Source organism: Schistocerca nitens, chromosome 1 (genome assembly GCF_023898315.1).
Source record: "Schistocerca nitens isolate TAMUIC-IGC-003100 chromosome 1, iqSchNite1.1, whole genome shotgun sequence".
NCBI classification, from domain to species: Eukaryota; Metazoa; Arthropoda; class Insecta; order Orthoptera; family Acrididae; genus Schistocerca; species Schistocerca nitens.
In genome coordinates, this window is record NC_064614.1 from 601,373,414 (window position 1) to 601,392,359 (window position 18,946).

The following is an 18,946-nucleotide window of genomic DNA, read 5'->3' on the forward strand; positions in this document are numbered from 1 at the left end:
ACTCGCACGTATAGAAACCGCATCAAACTCGCGGCATTGTCAGCAGGTGGAGTCCGGAACCGCAGCCGCCTGTGAAAGCGGACATCGGCTATAGCAGCACTTGTTTCAGGCACAACAGCCGTATTGATTACAATGTTGGCAGCGCTGTCGCTATGACGCCTCACAGTGTTGAGCGGGAGACCTGCAGAATAGCGCCCGCTCTCGCTTTCTTAAAAACTTACTGCCTAAGTCCCGATGTACTTTCGAAAAATAATTCGTCACAGCTGCCGACGTTTCCTTTTCGTAACTATCTTGAAAAATTGATGAGCCAAAACATTATGACCAGTGCCCACCGCGAGATTCAGTGCCGCCTGGTGGCTTTGCGGAGGCGTGATGTAGTAAGGTAAGTACCAAACGGGGCACAGGCGAATCTTGTGACAATACGGGCAAAAAGACGAGATATTCACGAATATAAGCGACTGTGAAAAAGGGCACACTGTTACGATAACGGCGTCTGTGAACTCGCATGTCGGTAACGGCGAAGTGGTTCGGCTTTTCGCGTGCTGCTGTCATAAGCGTCTCTGGAAGGTGGCTGAAGAATGGTGCAAGCACGATTAGGTGACGAGATGATGTATGCCCCCGCCTCATGTCAGAACATGGTGGAGGATCCACTTTGGAAACAGTATACGCGGCAATCTGTGATAGATCTGACGATAGAGGACGATGCTGGTGCGGGTACAAGTATTTCGGAGCACACCGTTCAACACTAGTTGTTGAACGTGAAGCTCAGTAGCAGACGACCTTTCACATTCGCCTAATCTGAATCCGATGGAACACATTTGGGACGCTATCGGGCATAGGCTCCGTGGCCAGAAACCACCAGTCTATAATTTTCGGAAATTGCATGACCTCTCCATAAACATCTAACTGACACATACATCCGGAACTGTACCAAGGACTTGACGAATAGCATCGCTGCTGTACTGCGTTCCAAAGGAGTACCTACTCATTGTTAAGCAGGTGATCATAATTTTTGACTTGCTGCTGCATTTTATGTGTTATAATTGATAAACGAATGCAATAATAAAATTAGTTCCATTCCGCAGTTTACGGAATTTCTTTGCACAAACATATTTTATTGTATAAAAGTTGCACTTGAAATGACGGAATTCTTCATCAGCATTTCTTTTCAAAAACACACTCATGTTCAGAAAAAAAACGGAACACTCTGAATGATTAATACCGCACGGGATTAGCCGAGCGGTCTACGGCGCTGCAGTCATAGACTGTGCGGCTGGTCCCGGCGGAGGTTCGAGTCCTTAAAAAAATGGTTCAAATGGCTCTGAGCACTATGGGACTTAACTTCTGAGGTCATCAGTCTCCTAGAACTTAGAACTACTTAAACCTAACTAACCTAAGGACATCACACACATCCATGCCCGAGGCAGGATTCGAACCTGCGACCGTAGTGGTCTCGCGGTTCCAGACTGTAGTGCCTAGAACCGCTCGGCCACACCGGCCGGCTTCGAGTCCTCCCTCGTTCATGGGAGTGTGATTGTCCTTAGGTTAAGTAGTGTGTAAGCATAGGGATTGATGACCTTAGCAGTTAAGTCCCATAAGATTTCACACACATCTGAACATTTTTTTTTTGAATGATTAATGATAGGACGTTCATATTCACAGGATACTTACATTACTATGTTCAGCATTTCAGGCACCTTGGTTCAGCATGTGTCCTGTTGCCGAGTAGCTACATGGTCTGCCATGGGCCCTGATAACTTGTTCCATGCGTGATGGTATCGACGCGCATAATGCGCGAATGGCGTCCCGTGGTATGGCCATCCAGGCCGCATTCGCCTGGTTCCTTAGCTCATCTGTGGTGATTGGCATTGGCAGACAGTACTGCACCCACACTTTCAGTTGGCTACAAGTCTGGTGACCTGGCGGGCAAGAGCAAAAGACTGACATATTGTGACACCAAGAAGTCAAGTGTCCGTGCAGCAACTTGGGGTCGTGCATTGTCTTGCTGAAAAATGACATCTAGAGTGTTGCGCTACGGGTCGCAGGACGTCATTCATGTAGGTCACAATGGTTACAGTGCCCTGGACACACACCAACTGTAATTTGTGGTCTGTGTCTTGCGTCAATGCAGTCTTTGTCATGCTGCTCACCCTCTCTGTGGCGAACTAAAATGCGGTCATCAGTTTCAAACAAACTGAACCTGTATTCGACCGAAAACACTACCTAATACCCATTCCTGTCCCCAGTGACGTCGTTCCACGCACCATTACCATTTAGCATGATTCTGCATATTCGTTAAAGGTAGGCGGAGAAGTGGATGACGCGCACGTAAACCAAGCCGTAATAAACGCCGACGGACTGTCATCTCTGATAGTGTACGACGTGTTACACTGTTCCAGTGTTCCGCCAGAGCCGAGGAGGACGCAGATCTGTCCTGAAATGCCCTTCGCATGAGGTGTCGATCTTCTCAAGGGGTGGTCTGGGTGGTGCGACCTGACCCATCTCGCGTGTTCTACGGCCTTCCGTGAATCATTCTGCAAACACCCACTGGACTGCCCAAACACTTAGTCCCACGTGAGCAGCAGTTTCCCGGATGGATGCATCACATTCCCTCATGCGCCCTCTTTCAAACTCACTGATCTACAATACGCTTCGCGCATATCTCTGCGAGGCATCCTGCACGTCTGCTCAAGTCACTCTGATCCAATAACTTCGGTTTATAGCGACAACGAGAGCCACAGGCGCATTGTACGGATAGGTGGTGTTGCTCCGCGATATCAGTGTTGAACTTGAACCCAAGGACCGACATGGTTCAAATGGTAATCATTTCTGGAGAACATACTTATGTACATGTTCTGTGAATATGAACGTCCTATCTCTAGTTGGGACACAGTTAATGCAAGAATGCTCTTACATATTTTTATTTGTCGTTTAGAAGAACACCCGAAATTTATGGCCATCTATGCTCGCTGCATAGTCAAATAACAGTCTACATTTCGGACATCAGTTCCTTACTGCTAACTTGAAAGAAGTGCTACCTCAAGCTGCATTTAGATAGTGAATAGCGTGCAGTACACACGACTACACAGAAACACAGACAAACTGTACAAATTTGATTAATTCGCTTTTATTCGTTGTTTAAGAAGTCTTTCATGTGCAAAAATTGCGGTAAAATATGTGAAATAGCTATTTATTTATTTATTTATTTCTTAACCTGACTACTTACCTTTACCGAAGGAACCACATGAAAACAGGATGCGTTACACAAGTCTACGCAGAAACACATAAAAACCTAAGGTGTGGTACAGGTACGTCGATGATACTTTCGTGGTGTGGAGCCATGGTGAAGAACAGCTCGGTGACTTCCTAAGACACTTGAACAGCCTCCATGCCAACATAACATTTACCATGGAAGTAGAAAAGGACAAGAAACTGCCATTTCTAGATGTGCTGGTCACAAGGGACAGCGAAAACCTGGGACACAGCGTGTATCGAAAACCGACACACACGGACCGATACCTGCACAAACTGTCAAACCACCACCCGAGCCAGAAAAGAGGCATGATTAGTACGCTCGTAACGAGAGCAGGACGAATATGTGAGCCGCAACACCTGAAACGAGAAATGCAACACCAGGAAACTGTCCTGAGGAGCAATGGGTACTCCACAAATTATATTAGAAGAGTAACAGAGCCAAACACTCGGCGAAGTAAGGAACCAGAAAAAGAAATATCGGGTACGGCCTTTCTGCCATACATTCCCAGAGTGACGGACAGAATCGGCCTATATTGCGCAAACATGGCGTAAAGACGATTTTCAAACCGACAAGGAAGATCAAAGAGTGTCTTAGATTGGCGAAGGAGAAAAGAGACCCACTTGCAATGTCGGGAATATACCGTATACCATGCACATGCGGAAAAGTTTATGTCGGAATGACTGGACCATCCATCAACACCAGGATCAAAGAGCATAAGCGACATTGCAGGTTGGGGCAGGTGGAGAAATCGGCCGTGGCAGAGCACGCACTGAATGAGACCGACCACGTAATAAAATTCGCCGACACGGAAGTTCTGGCTGTAGAGAAGCATTATCACACGCGCTTGTTCAGAGAAGCTGTAGAAATACAAAAACACGCGAACAGTTTGAACAAGAAAGAGGAAAGCCTTAAGGTAAACGGATCCTGGCTTCCCGTACTGCAGCGAACGACCGTCGCAGGTAGCAAGAGGAGAACCGCACCGTAAATGACCGCGGAGAAGCCTTCGGAAGTTGGCGCGCCAGATACATATAGTCTGCGCCCGCGAGCTCGGCTCCAGTTCACCACCGGCAATGGAGAGTGAAGCTTTGACAATGCCAGCCACTCGTGCTGGCGAAACGTCAGAAAAATCATTAGATGAACGTCGGCCGAAGAACCCGAGACAGAAGCCAATAGGCAGTTTGTCAACAAGTGGCCACGAAAGCCTTAACAATTTTGTAACACATAAAAACTTCGTAAATTTGATTATATCTTTTTATTCGTTGTTTAAGAAGTCTTTTATGTGGGAAAATTACGGTAAAATATGTAAAATAGCTGCCGGCCGCGGTGGTCTCGCGGTTAAGGCGCTCAGTCCGGAACCGCGCGACTGCTACGGTCGCAGGTTCGAATCCTGCCTCGGGCATGGATGTGTGTGATGTCCTTAGGTTAGTTAGGTTTAAGTAGTTCTAAGTTCTAGGGGACTGATGACCACAGAAGTTAAGTCCCATAGTGCTCAGTGCCATTTGAACCATTTTTTTGTAAAATAGCTGTTTACATCTTTCGTAATCGAACAACTTGCCTTTACCAAAGGAACCACATTTACTCGAGTCGTGTTCTTAGCAGTGATACAAAAGCGAATACTGTTCCACACTAGCTTATTTTTAGTTTCGGAGACCGGTCTCCGTTAAACTTGTGTAGCGGTTTATTTTGCACACCTAACTGCTCACTGAACTACTTCCTCAGTGCTGCCGTCTGACATATTATTACAGACGTTTAGTTGGTCTGAAGATGGTTTAACCGAAACCGGTCACCGAAACGCAAACTACATCTCACCTGGGCTGCTTCAGGATTAGTTTTTGATCTATTGGACAGTGCTCTATTATCATGGTTTTACTTTTATTGATCTTACAAACTCTTTTTCAAAACTCTGCTCATATCGTTCAAATAGTCTTCCAAATCCTCTGCTGTCTCTGAAAGAATTATAATGTCTTTGGCGAACTTTTAGTTTCTTACTTCCTCTCCCTAAACTTTAATTCGTTTTCCAAATTTCTCCTTACTTTCCTAGCTGCCGTATCGAGTAGCAATCCCCTATGAAACTTACTTGAAGACTAAGAAGTATGCAACAAGCATCGTATTGCACAGTAAGGTGGAGAGGTTAGACTTCGATGGCAGAGATTTGCCTCAGCAAACGGAACTGGGGCCACGAGCGTAATTACAGGAGCATCCGCCACCGGGGGCGGAACAATCCGGCTGCTGGTGCACGGGCAGAGGGACAAAGGACGCCGCGGGCTGTGCCTGGTGGGGGTGGCGAGCGGGACATGTGGTGGGGAGGGGGGGGGCGGAGAGAGCGGACTGCCCGCTGAGTCACCTTGGCCGCTGACCGCCAGCCACGCCACGCCACACCAAACCACGCCGCCTCTGGAATTCGCCAGGCCGTCCCGCCTGGACGGGCTCTGCGAAGTACAACTCTGAGGTCACCGCCAAAAAGCGGTGGGGGTCGTATCACTGTGGCGCAGTTGAACGGTAGTAGCTGGTCCGCGATTTAACAATGGGCAAGGTCCGTCATTATCTAAGTATTTTATTTAGCATTTGCCGTAGAACATCACACTACTAAATTAAATACACCGAGCGAGGTGGAGCAGTGGTTAGCACACTGGACTCGCATTCGGCAGGACGACGGTTCAATCCCGCGTCCGCCCATCCTGATTTAGGTTTTCCGTGATTTCCCTAAATCACTCCAGCAAATGCCGGGATGGTTCCTTTGAAAGGGCACGGCCGACTTCCTTCCTCGTCCTTCCCTAATCCGATGAGGCCGATGACCTCGCCTTTTGGTCACTTCCCCCAAACAATCCAATCCAAATTAAATACACTACTAGCCATTAAAATTGCTTCACCACGAAGATGACGTGCTACAGACGCGAAATTTAACCGACAGGAAGAAGACGCTGTGATATGCAAATGATTAGCTTTTCAGAGAATTCACACAAGGTTGGCGCCGGTGGCGACACCTACAACGTGCTGACATCAGGAAAGTTTCCAACCGATTTCTCATACACAAACAGCAGTTGACCGGCGTTGCCTGGTGAAACGTTGTTGTGATGCCTCTTGTAAGGAGGAGAAATGCGTACCATCACGTTGCCGACTTTGATAAAGGTCGGATTGTAGCCTATCGCAATTGCGGTTTATCGTATCGCGACATTGCTGATCGCGGTGGTCGAGATCCAATGACTGTTAGCAGAATATGGAATCGGTGGGTTCAGGAGGGTAATACGGAACGCCGTGCTGGATCCCAACGGCCTCGTATCACTAGCAGTCGAGATGACAGGCCTCTTATCCGCATCGCTGTAACGGATCGTGCAACCACGTCTCGATCCCTGAGTCAACAGACGGGGACGTTTGCAAGACAACAACCATTTGCACGCACAGTTCCACGACGTTTGCAGCAGCATGGACTATCAGCTCGGAGACCATGGCTGCGGTTACCCTTGACGCTGCGTCACAGACAGGAGTGGGTGCACGAATGGCAAAACGTCATTTTTTAGGATGAATCCAGGTTCTGTTACAGCATCATGATCGACGCATCCGTGTTTGGCGTAATCGCGGTGAACGCAGATTGGAAGCGTGTATTCGTCATCGCCATACTGACGTATCACCCGGCGTGATGGTATGGGGTGCCATTGGTTACACGTCTCGATCACCTCTTGTTCGCATTGACGGCACTTTGAACAGTAGGCGTTACATTTCAGATGTGTTACGACCCGTGGCTCTACCCTGCACCTGTACACGCCATCCAAGCTCTGTTTGACTCAATGCCCAGGCATATCAAGGCCGTTATTACGGCCAGGGGTGGTTGTTCTGGGTACTGATTTCTCAGGATCTATGCACCCAAATTGCGTGAAAATGTAATCACATGTCAGTTCTAGTATAATATATTTGTCCAATGAATACCCGTTTATCATCTGCATTTCTTGGTGTAGCAATTTTAATGGCCAGTAGTGTATAAAACTACGAAGTATACGCAAAAGCAACAATATCCGAATGTCCTTTTTCTGGTATATTCAGCTGCCTTTTCAGTGGCAGGCAGAAGTTCGGCAGGCTAGCTGTAAGATATTTTCAACTATATATTTAATGGTTTGCCTACCAGCGGCAGAATCGCAATTGGGAGAAGCAATTTTCTTTTGTATGTAGAAGAGTCAGCACATCTGTCAAAGTGTCCTCGAAGCCTATTAAGGGTAGATCAGATTTTGCGAGTCTTGTCGAACCTGGGTGGTGCGGTGGTGAGGCAAAGCATATTATGAAAGGAGGAGGTGCCCGTTTAGTTAATTTTCGTTCCAGCGATCAAGTAGACTGAATACATTTTCGTCCAAAACCGTTGCACTCTTTACGGGCGGATGTCTAGAGCGCAGACTACCGGGGATGACTTCGTGCATTTGCAGAAGAGGATTGTTCTCGAACTTTCCGAGTTGTCTAATGAGTGATTTCTGTACTGGCAGATGGAGAGGAGCTATATTGCTGAGAGCGGGTAACTAATTGCTTTGGGTCACCTTTATTGTGCTTGTTACAAGGCGCATAGCTTGAGTTAGTTGGACATCGATGCGACAAGCGTGAGTGTTGAACCAAACCAGTGCACAATATTCCGCAGCCGGATAGAACTAAGACTGCAGTCCGTACCGTGGCGCCTGAAGATCCCATGCAGTACTGGCAAGTTTCTGCAAGATGTTGTTGCGGGTTCGAAGTCGTCGTGGGTCTAACATTATTTTACAGTGGCATCCACTCATTTCCACACGTTACGAACAATTGTTTTACTTAATTTTATTGTTAATTAATTTATCCTGACTATGCTAATAATAAAAATTTTGTACAATCTTAGCAAAAACGCGTTTCTTCATCACGTAACCATTCTGATAACCGTTTTCCTTTCCCCTTCGCTTTCAACCTTGATCCATCCCTCACATAAAATTTCCAAGTTATCCTTTTTTCCTAAACAGAAACTATACCAACATTATATTTCTTACCTTATCAACTGATGCACACTTTAAAACTCAACCAAATTATGTTGCAAACCAAAGACTCCATGCACTATCGCCGTGTAAATAAAGAGAAGATACCACTGCAAATGTAAAAAACATTTTGGCTGCAAAACGCCTAATGTAACCCCTAAAACAACTAGCCTTAGTAACAGGTAGGAAAAAATATTTCAGCTGAGAATAACGGTCTAACTGTAGTACTTCTAGTGCAGCGTAACAGATTTTTAGTAGGTCACAACCACTAAAAGCTACATGGAAACTGTGAAGTCTTGAAAGTAGGAAAGAGATCCTGCTAGAAATAAAACTGCAAGGACAGGTTGTGAGCCATGCGTAGATAGCTCAGTCATTAAGGAAATTACCCGCGGAAGCCGGGCTTTAGTACCGGTTCGACACAGTTTTACCCTCTAGGACGTTTCATAGAAACAGTTGTCCCATATCAAATGAATCGAGCAGCCACATATAAAACAATATATGGAAATATATAACAAAAGTAGCCTCTGAAGTTGGAACAACGGTACCAAAACATGTCTGAGGGAGGAGGCAAAGAAAAAATTTTAATTATTTTACATCGACATCGTCAAAGTATTATGAAAGCTTCATAATATTGCAGTTAAGTCTGGCTAAGTCATCGTTAAATGGTAGAATCAATAGGTGCCAAGTATAGAAAGTATATTTAATCATCTTGTGGTGTTGCATGGTTATGTCCGTGCTTGCTACGAAAATAGGACGAGGAATTCCACCTTATGCAGGATACCTATTTTCTGCTTTGTTTCACTCAGACATGTTTCAATACATTTTGTGCTATCTTCAGAGGGTTATTTTTATTTTCTAATTGTAAAATTGTTGTTCCATATTAACATTTACCAAAAGTTTCGCTAAATGTTAATTTGTAACAACAATTTTACAGTTAGAAAGTAGAAATAACCCACTGAAGATAGCACAAAAAGCGCTGAAACGTGTCTGGGTGAAACAAAACAGAAAAAAGATGTCTTGCATAAGACGGAATTCCTCGTCCTAGAAAGTATGTTCGTATTTTCTCTGGTACCTAAAATTTTGAAAAGCCGGGACCTATATAAATTACCGGTTAAAATGTGCCACTGTTGCACGGAACGACAGCAGAGTGAAAAAATAAAGTACATATTATAGAATCTCATTTGTGCCGTGCACTTTATTAACTATCAGTTTCGGATTGCAGCATCTATTAATCAAGTTTCAAATAGTGGTGGAGCTATCACTTTCGTCCCACAAAACCGAGAAGGTGCAGTGAAGGTAGAAAATAAAGACATAAACTTTACCTTAAGAAGATTGCATAGTTAAGTTATAGATGATGATGATGATGATGATGATGATGATGCTTGGTTTGTCGGGCGCTCAACTGCGCGGTCATCAGCGCCCATACAAAGTCCCAATTTTTTCGCAGTCCAATTTTTTACACAGTCCAATCGAGCCACTGTCACGAATGATGATGATGATGATGATGATGATGATGATGATGACAACACAACATCTAGTCTCCGGGCAGAGAAAATCCTCAACCCCGCCGGGAATCGAACCCGGGACCGCGTGATCTAGAGGCAGCAGCGTTAGCCACTAGACAACAAGGATACAGATTATTGTTAATAATTGGTTGTTGTTGTTGTTGTTGTCGTTGTGGTCTTCAGTCCTGAGACTGGTTTGATGCAGCTCTCCATGCTACTCTATCCTGTGCAAGCCTCTTCATCTCCCAGTACCTACTGCAGCCTACATCCTTCTGAATCTGCTTAGTGTATTCATCTCTTGGTCTCCCTCTACGATTTTTACCCTCCACGCTGCCCTCCAATACTAAATTGGTGATCCCTCGATGTGTCAGAACATGTCCTACCAACCGATCCCTTCTTCTAGTCAAGTTGTGCCACAAGCTCCTCTTCTCCCCAATTCTATTCAATACCTCCTCATTAGTTACGTGATCTACCCATCTAATCTTCAGCATTCTTCTGTAGCACCAAATTTCGAAAGCTTCTATTCTCTTCTTGTCCAAACTATTTACCGTCTACGTTTCACTTCCATACATGGATACACTCCATACAAATACTTTCAGAAACGACTTCCTGACACTTAAATAATTCTCGATGTTAACAAATTTCTCTTCTTCAAAAACGCTTTCCTTGCCATTGCTAGTCTACATTTTATATCCTCTCTACTTCGACCATCATCAGTCATTTTGCTCCCCAAATAGGAAACCTCCTTTACTACTTTAAGTGTCTCATTTCCTAATCTAATCCCCTCAGCATCACTCGACTTAATTCGACTACATTCCATTATCCTCGTTTTGCTTTTGTTGATGTTCATCTTATACCCTCCTTTAAAGACACTGTCCATTCCGTTCAACTGCTCTTCCAAGTCCTTTGCTGTCTCTGAGAGAATTACAATGTCATCGGCGAACCTCAAAGTTTTTATTTCTTCTCCATGGATTTTAATACCTATTCCGAACTTTTCTTTTGTTTCCTTTATTGCTTGCTCAATATACAGATTGAATAGCATCGGGGATAGGCTACAACCCTGTCTCACTCCCTTCCCAACCACTGCTTCCCTTTCATGCCCTTCGACTCTTGTAACTGCCATCTGGTTTCTGTACAAATTGTAGATAGCCTTTCGCTCCCTGTATTTTACCCCTGCCACCTTTAGAATTTGAAAGAGAGTATTCCAATCAACAATGTCAAAAGCTTTCTCTAAGTCTACAAATGCTAGACAGGTAGGTTTGCCTTTCCTTAATATTTCTTCTAAGATAAGTCGTAGGGTCAGTATTGCCTCACGTGTTCCAACATTTCTACGGAATCCAAACTGATCTTCCCCGAGGTCGGCTTCTATCAGTTTTTTAATTCGTCTGTAAAGAATTCGGGTTAGTATTTTGCAGCTGTGACTTATTAAAATGATAGTTCGGTAATTTTCACATCTGTCAACACCTGCTTTCTTTGGTATGTTGTAGAAACACCGAAGACAGTGTAAGAAGGTTGCAGCCCAGCAACAGTCGTGTAAGGCTGACAGATACCATTGCTAACGTTTTTAGACAACGTAGCCTCTCCTACCGGAGGATCTGACACCCACGCTCCCTGAATTTATAAGCACTGCGCCAATACTCTAGCGAGCTTAAGTCTGCCCCGTTTTACCTGGAACACAGTAGCCGTTTTTAACGACAAAGCGCTGTTAATGAAGTACTACGAATAAAACGGATGTATATACCCACTGCAAGGCCCTTGTCTCCGCGAGAGAAGCACTTTAGCATCACCAGGTGGATGATGCTTTCAAGTTGCCTGGCCCGCCACGACGAGCACAGTGTAGTGGGAGGTGGGTGAAACATTGTTGCTCAAATAATGCTACACCTCGTGGTAATACAGGTGTCGAGTAATAGGGTTCTGTTCGCCTTACCCGAATATTTGGATTTACTTATCCAACGGAAATTTCCATTAGACGCGCAGAGATGACTATCGAAGGTGCAGCGTCACCTCGTCAGTAAATACTTTCGCAACTCCACGGCCTTGCCTACGGCTGCTCTCGCTCCCAGCACACAGAACTATTACTGACCGGTCTCCCGCGCATCTGCGGAAATCCGTCTCCCGTTTCAGTGACCCACTGTATTTTTCAGCCTCCTCATAACACAGAACTAATGGAATTCCATGTTTTTCGCAGACTTATTGTCAGCCATAAGTCACTTTCGCTCTTCCCAATATGCGGCGTCAAAAGAGAGAACTTCTTTTCAGTTTGTCAGAGCAGACAAGCACACACACCCATCAAGCCTCTTGCGACTTCTGCTGACGAATAACATCACAAATCGTGATGGTCACATCGTAAATAACAGAACAAAACGTCTGTAACGTACATTTAGATACAAGCGCTTTGTTGCAGATTTTAGATTTTTTCGAAATTTCGAAATTATTTTAAAGGTTGTTGGTTTCATTAATAATTTTCCAGGCGTTCGTAGCTTTTTATTGTTACGTAGGTACTGTAACTCACGTCTCTGAAAAAAGAAGAAAATATGAGAAAAGGGCGAGAACTAACGCATCTCTACTGATTTTAAATGCAAATGTTTATTCAACGGAAATCCACAGCGAAAAAACATCATGCCGAGGAAAAACACCGATGCAGCTGTGTGATTATTTTTTTCTGTTTTCTTCGGTTACCCCCACTTCACTATATTTTAACGCTTTAATTATATTCCTTTCTAGGTTCCGGCTATTGGCCGCGTTTCTACATTAGTCTGTCGTGGGCTATGACGTGACTTTTAGAATGGAGTGAAATTCTAGGAATCTGGGGAAAGTTTAATACCAATTGCACTCCAGTATCATGTTGTAATTGTAAGTATTGGTCATTGCCATATTCATATTATTGCATTCAGCAACTTTTGGCAATGATCTGACGTTGTTTTTATCCAAGGTTGGGCCGGCCGGTGTGGCCGAGCGGTTCTAGGCTCTTCAGTCTGGAACCGCGCGACTGCTATGGTCGCAGGTTCGAATCCTGCCTCGGGCTTGGATGTGTGTGATGTCCTTAGTTTAGTTAGGTTTAAGTAGTTCCAAGTTCTAGGGGACTGATGACCTCAGATGTTAAGTTCCATAGTGCTCAGAGCCATTTGAACCATTTTTAATCCATGGTTGTCACTTCCTGGTAGTGTTTCACAGTGTCTTCCTGTTCAGAACTTCAGCTGATGATGTAACTAACATTACAAACCGGTTGTGCTTTTTAAATAAAGTAACCAGCCATACTCATCATGATTTTAAACATAATACTGCAAACAATGGACAAGGTAACGCCGATTCTCGTTTGCCATTAACGGAACGGAAGAGAATGAAACATAACTGTGAAATGGTGGTGTGTTCAAACTAGACTGAAAGTCAAGATAACGTCACTTCACTTAGCGCAGTACCGACCGGTAAAAGTGCGGTTATGACACATTATGCGCCGTTCAAAAAAGTCGGAAGCTAGTATCAGAATTAAGGGACTACGATGATACACTTATTAGAAGCCAAAGCAAAATTGATGACCGATATTTTTGGCATATTTTGTACTGTGAACTAATGAGAAGTGAAGCAATAGGAAAACTGTCAGTCAAACATTTCACAAGATCGACATTTATTTGCTAGAGCACATATATACACACATACGCATCAAAGAGTGTTTGGAAGGCAATACAGAAAACCTTTTTACCTTGTGCACTGCTTTTTGTTGCCTAATAACTTAAAAAATAACCGTATCTTTCTCCTTCAATAGCTCTATGCTTTTTACTATTAAGAAAGTTAGTTGATTAAAATCATTTCATCAATTTATATTCGTATTTAGGCTGAAGGTAGGTTTTTCTTTGCCCAGGTATTGTAAAAGCTAATTCAATTTTCGCTTTCATATAGTTATCTGACTTTTATCTGACTTTTGTGTAAGACCACTCATAGAGAAAACATCCATGTGTTCATGGAACCTTTCCCTTGCGTGACCAAAATAAAGTAAAAATAAAATAAAGACTAACAAGACACAAAAGCACGAAATCCACCACCGTAATGCCAGCGAGCGCACCGAGTGTAGTTTGACTTGCGATGTTTACCAGGCAGACGACCCCACTGTCCCTCCACCAACGTCAACGTCGAAACTTCCTTTCCGAGAGGCTTTCACGTTGACATGACGTCACGTTCCGTTCGGTTGATGACATGTTTGAATAGTGCTATTTGTAATTAGGTAATATTTTGACAATCCGTTCTGGCTAGTGAGAAGCCACCTAGAGTCTTAAAATATGTGGGTTTTGACGTAACGTCAGAAATCGCAGTCTCTCTCTCTGTCAGTCGTCGTGACAAGTGCTAATGCAGTGCGTATTTAACTGTTTTCTACTTTTAGCGATCGATTTCTCTGTTTTGAAACCGTAGGAACTTCCTGGCAGATTAAAACTGTGTGCCGGACCGAGATTCGAACTCGGGACCTTTGCCTTTCGAGGGCAAGTGCTCTACCAACTGAGCTACCCAAGCACGACTCACGTCCCGTCCTCACAGCTTTAATTCCGCCAGTACCTCGTCTCCTACCTTCCAAACTTTACAGAAGCTCTCCTGCGAACCTTGCAGAACTAGCACTCCTGAAAGAAAGGATATTGCGGAGACATGGCTTAGCCACAGCCAGGGGGATGTTTCCAGAATGAGATTTTCACTCTGCAGCGGAGTGTACGCTGATATGAAACTTCCTGGCAGATTAAAACTGTGTGCCGGACCGAGATTCGAACTCGGGACCTTTGCCTTTCGAGGGCAAGTGCTCTACCAACTGAGCTACCGAAGCACGACTCACGCCCGGTACTCACAGCTTTACTTCTACCAGTACCTCGTCTCCTACCTTCCAAACTTTACAGAAGCTCTCCTGCGAACCTTGCAGAACTAGCACTCCTGAAAGAAAGGATATTGCGGAGACATGGCTTAGCCACAGCCAGGGGGAGGTTTCCAGAATGAGATTTTCACCCTGCAACGGAGTGTGCGCTGATATGAAACTTCCTGACAGGTTAAAACTGTGTGCCGGACCGATACTCGAACTCGGGACCTTTGCCTTTCGCGGGAAAGTGCTCTACGAGGTACTGGCGGAATTAAAGCTGTGAGTCGTGCTGGGTAGCTCAGTTGGTAGAGCACTTGCCCGCGAAAGGCATAGGTCCCGAGTTCGAGTCTCGGTCCGGTACAAAGTTTTAATCTGCCAGGAAGTTTCATATCAGCGCACACTCCGCTGTAGAGTGAAAATTTCATTCTTTGAAACAGTAGGTTTTTCGTTTCACAGTCATTCCTAGATGTCTCCGTAAAATTCATCTTCGCAGACAACACATGTATACCGTAGAATTGTGCTCCATATCGAAGTCAAAATGTTCTGCATTTATTTTTTCCGCCACCTCGTTGAATCACCGTAGGCTGATGAGTCGATAGTGCTACAGCCGTTGACGCTGGCTAATTGCTGTATGATGAACCGTTTCCATCCGCTTGTCTACGAGTAAGCGATTACACTGATTCACTGTTCTCGTACGTTCTCGACCCTTTGCGTGTGACAAATTCCTCTTACCAGCGACGTATGGAGGAACTTCCGTCCCTTGTCTACTGGGAAAGCGCTGTGCTAGTCTAGGCTAGACGTGCGCCGCCGACTGCAGAGGCAACGCGATCCGGCGCCTCCCGTCGACACCCGACCTCCCGCAAAGGCGACCGACCATGAAACGTGGTTCTAGCAGCCGCACTCGGCTCTCGTTTTATTGCGGTGTCTCTATCCGGCGGCCGCTGTCTCCGTCACCAAGTAACCGCCTGCCTCTTTCGTTTTTCTGTATTAGCTTCGCCGACGTACACGCGCAAACCTAGAAGCGTTAAAACACCGTACGGTCTGTTTCTGGTGTGAAAGTTACCCCTAAGATACTATTTAACTACCGAAAGCACATACAGAAATACATTGAAACTTGTGGAAATGCACTAACGCGAAGGAACAAGAAAAGAAATTAAACTGCTACGAAGAACAACGAAGGAAGACTGGATTTAACATCCAATCGACATCGAGGTCATTAAAGACGGAGTACACGCTCGGATTGTGTCAAGGATGGGGAAGGAAATCGGCCGTGCCCTTTGAAAGGAACCATCCCGGCATTTGCTAGGAGCGATTTAGGGAAATCACGGGAAACCTAACTCTGGATGTCCGGACGCGGGTTGTAACCTCCCAACAGATAAAAAATAATAATAATTATATATATAACATTCACATTCAGTGTAACTAACCAACAGTCTATTATTCCGTAACCTACCAATAATATAATGTGACTAACCTCTCAATAAAATTGCGGCTCACTTATAACCTTTCAATAATTATCTGACTGTGAATCCAAACTGATAAATTTGGACGTCAGCAGTGCTGCGTCATGGCTCTGAAAGATCATACTGAATAAACTGAAAATTCTTACCTCAATAAGGTCGCCAGATAACGCGTATATATCTGCTCCTATAAGAAATTTTTCTCTCTCAGATCAATGCAATGCTGGCCGATAGATTTGTCATGTATAAAAAGAAACAACTGATTTTTCTTTACAATAATTGGGATGACCATGGATTGAGAAATTAGTAAATTCTTTAAATTGAGATGAATGATTGTCAAAAGTTAATTTTTATAAGAAAAATTATTATTAAGAGATTTTCTTAAATACATTTACATGGGACTTGGTATAACAATAGTACATATGCGCGAGGCTGCTATTACCTTATATTACACCGCTCAAGCACCGACATCGCTGCCCATGACCGGCCCGGCGAACTCCATACACACGACTGCTAGCTACTACTTACTCCTACTGCCACACAGTTCTTACTGCAGCCAACACTGCTCTTTGGTCTGAGATTCTCTTATAGCTTACACATCACAGGCAGCGCGTGAGCAATCCATCGAAATTACATCTACCCGAGAGTGCTAGCAATAAATTCCTTAGTCATGGACCTCTTACAGAGTGTGAACCGTCATCCTCCAGAATGCGAGTCCAATGCGTTGGTACAAAGAAACAATTAAAAACTATAGGTCTGTTACACAACATCGCTATTTTTATAATTTTTCTCATCCATTGTGTATGTTTTTAAATGATGCTGCTGCGATGAAAATTGAAGATAGCTGTGGAAGCTACAACACTACTGTGTTCAGTTCTGGCTTACTTACTCAGTGGAGAATGACTAAAAAAAGTCCGAGTAAAAATCCACAAATCCATAGGCTCTAGGACTGTATCTGTCATTTATGACTAATTTCAACCCTGCAATGATTTGTTAATGTGGTAAATGGCAGGCTACACAGTGGTTCGGAATGCCTGTCATACTGTAGGTGCCTACACAATTAGCTGGCACTGTAGTACAGTTCTGAGGCCAGAGGATGTCAAAGGCATACCAACTCCAACAGGACTATGCCTAGCAAAGTGCAGCGGTCTTCAAAACAGCGATCGGATTATAGTGGAAGAATCGAGAAACCGACTTTCAAGCCTCGACGACTTTTTAAAAAATTTATTGGCTTTTGGAATTTGGTCAAGCAGCCATCTCAACATTGGAAATGTTACGCTACAGTTTGTTTAGACAGTTAACAAACTCGGACATAAAACAAGTTTTACATCCACAGTATTTTGAAACAAGCAAATAAGACGAATACACAGAGGTATTATGTTATAAACGTCCTACACAATAATAAATGATAAATCGTCAATAGTACGCATTTGGGATATTTCCAATTCAATCCATAATAATGTCAGCCTCGACAGTTTCATCATCAGACAACACGCACACTGCTTTGTGTTATAACTTGAGTAAGCACAGTGTGTGGCGTGTGTTCATCTATATTTTACATGTTTTTATCACTAAGATTTAAATATTGTGCCTCAAGGGACAACTGTATCCACACGGTCCATAAATTATGAAGTCCACTCATTTATTCGCCAACATAACACTTCATGCAAATCTATTGTTAAATATTTTGTTGAAACAATATATTCCATTTTTTCTTTCTAAAAGTGTTGTGTCATAGATGTTGAAGTGACAAATTTGTTAAACCTTAATCGTCAAAATTCTTAGTGTTACACTGTGAGAGATCCATGTGTTCCTAGGACGTTGTTTCTCCTCATAACGGCAGATTGATGTTTACCTAATTATCTTTCATTCGATATAACTATAATAACACAATAAATAATTTTGCGTGCTCTCTCAGCCGTACGACATGGAAGTAATAATAGATATGATCAAAAGTTTTCGTGCTTATTTTAGTTGCAGATTCAATATATATCTGTTTGGTCATTTTTTATGATTTCTGTCGTTCCTTAGCTGCGTCTGTATTATTATTATTATTATTATTATAAATATCATTATCATATTCTTGGAGATATGATAGTGTATGCAACTAAATTAAAGGCTGTTAATTTACATGCCATACGTGCCTCGCTTCCTTTTATTTGAAAAGCAACCTCAGTTCGTTGCAAGCATATTGTTTCCAGATATATTACAATATTTCTACTTTCTAAAACTGTTACACAAGAAACAATTTTTTGGTAAATTATTGTTTGATTTCCTTTACGATTTTTTGCGATCTCGTCACAACACATGTGCCGCCCTGGAATTGAGCCTGTATGTCCGTACGACAGGACACCAGGATGTCCGATTTGCAGGCACATTTTAACTACACACTTAACTTTCACATGCGTAAAACGAGTGTTGGTTGTTGTGTACTGTTTCATTGTTGACAACTGTCTCTGTGTGTTTTTCGTTCTTCTTTTGTTTGTATTTTGTTGTCTATATGCATCTTGGTAGTGGTTTTTTTTATATAGATGGGTGTGTTATTGTGTGTGTTCGGGAATGCTCTCGGCAAATGGTGGAAAATAAATGGAGGAGTAGCATTTTTAAAATTTTTTTTAGTGGCAGTGTCAGTATTGGGAGATTGAATAAATTTTTATTTAATCTGGTTACGTAGTACATCGAGGTTTGTTTATATTTTAGTGCCTACATGATCAGTGAGTCGTTACTTCTACTAATCAGGTAATTTATTACTTTCTTATTCATTGCAAGGGCTGTTTGTATGTGACAATTTTATCGTGTTAGGGGTTTTCTGTTGATCCTAATAATTTTAATATTTATTCCATTTCAGATGGTTCATGCCCATGCTTGCCTACGGTACGCTTGTCCATCCTCTTTTAGAATACTGCTGCGCGGCATGA

The 18,946-nt window shown here is 43.5% G+C and overlaps 1 protein-coding gene and 2 non-coding genes across 3 annotated transcripts in view; 1 reads left to right on the top strand and 2 right to left on the bottom strand.

Annotated features, from left to right (window-relative positions):
* The window catches only part of LOC126256523 (uncharacterized), a 1,007,450-nt gene that overhangs the window by 595,544 nt on the left and 392,960 nt on the right, over window positions 1–18,946 (top strand). The gene's annotated exons all lie outside the window — the stretch shown is intronic.
* Window positions 14,167–14,241, bottom strand: Trnas-cga (transfer RNA serine (anticodon CGA)). The gene has a single exon. It is a non-coding gene; the product is annotated as a tRNA-Ser (tRNA).
* On the bottom strand, window positions 14,467–14,543 carry Trnas-cga (transfer RNA serine (anticodon CGA)). The gene has a single exon. It is a non-coding gene; the product is annotated as a tRNA-Ser (tRNA).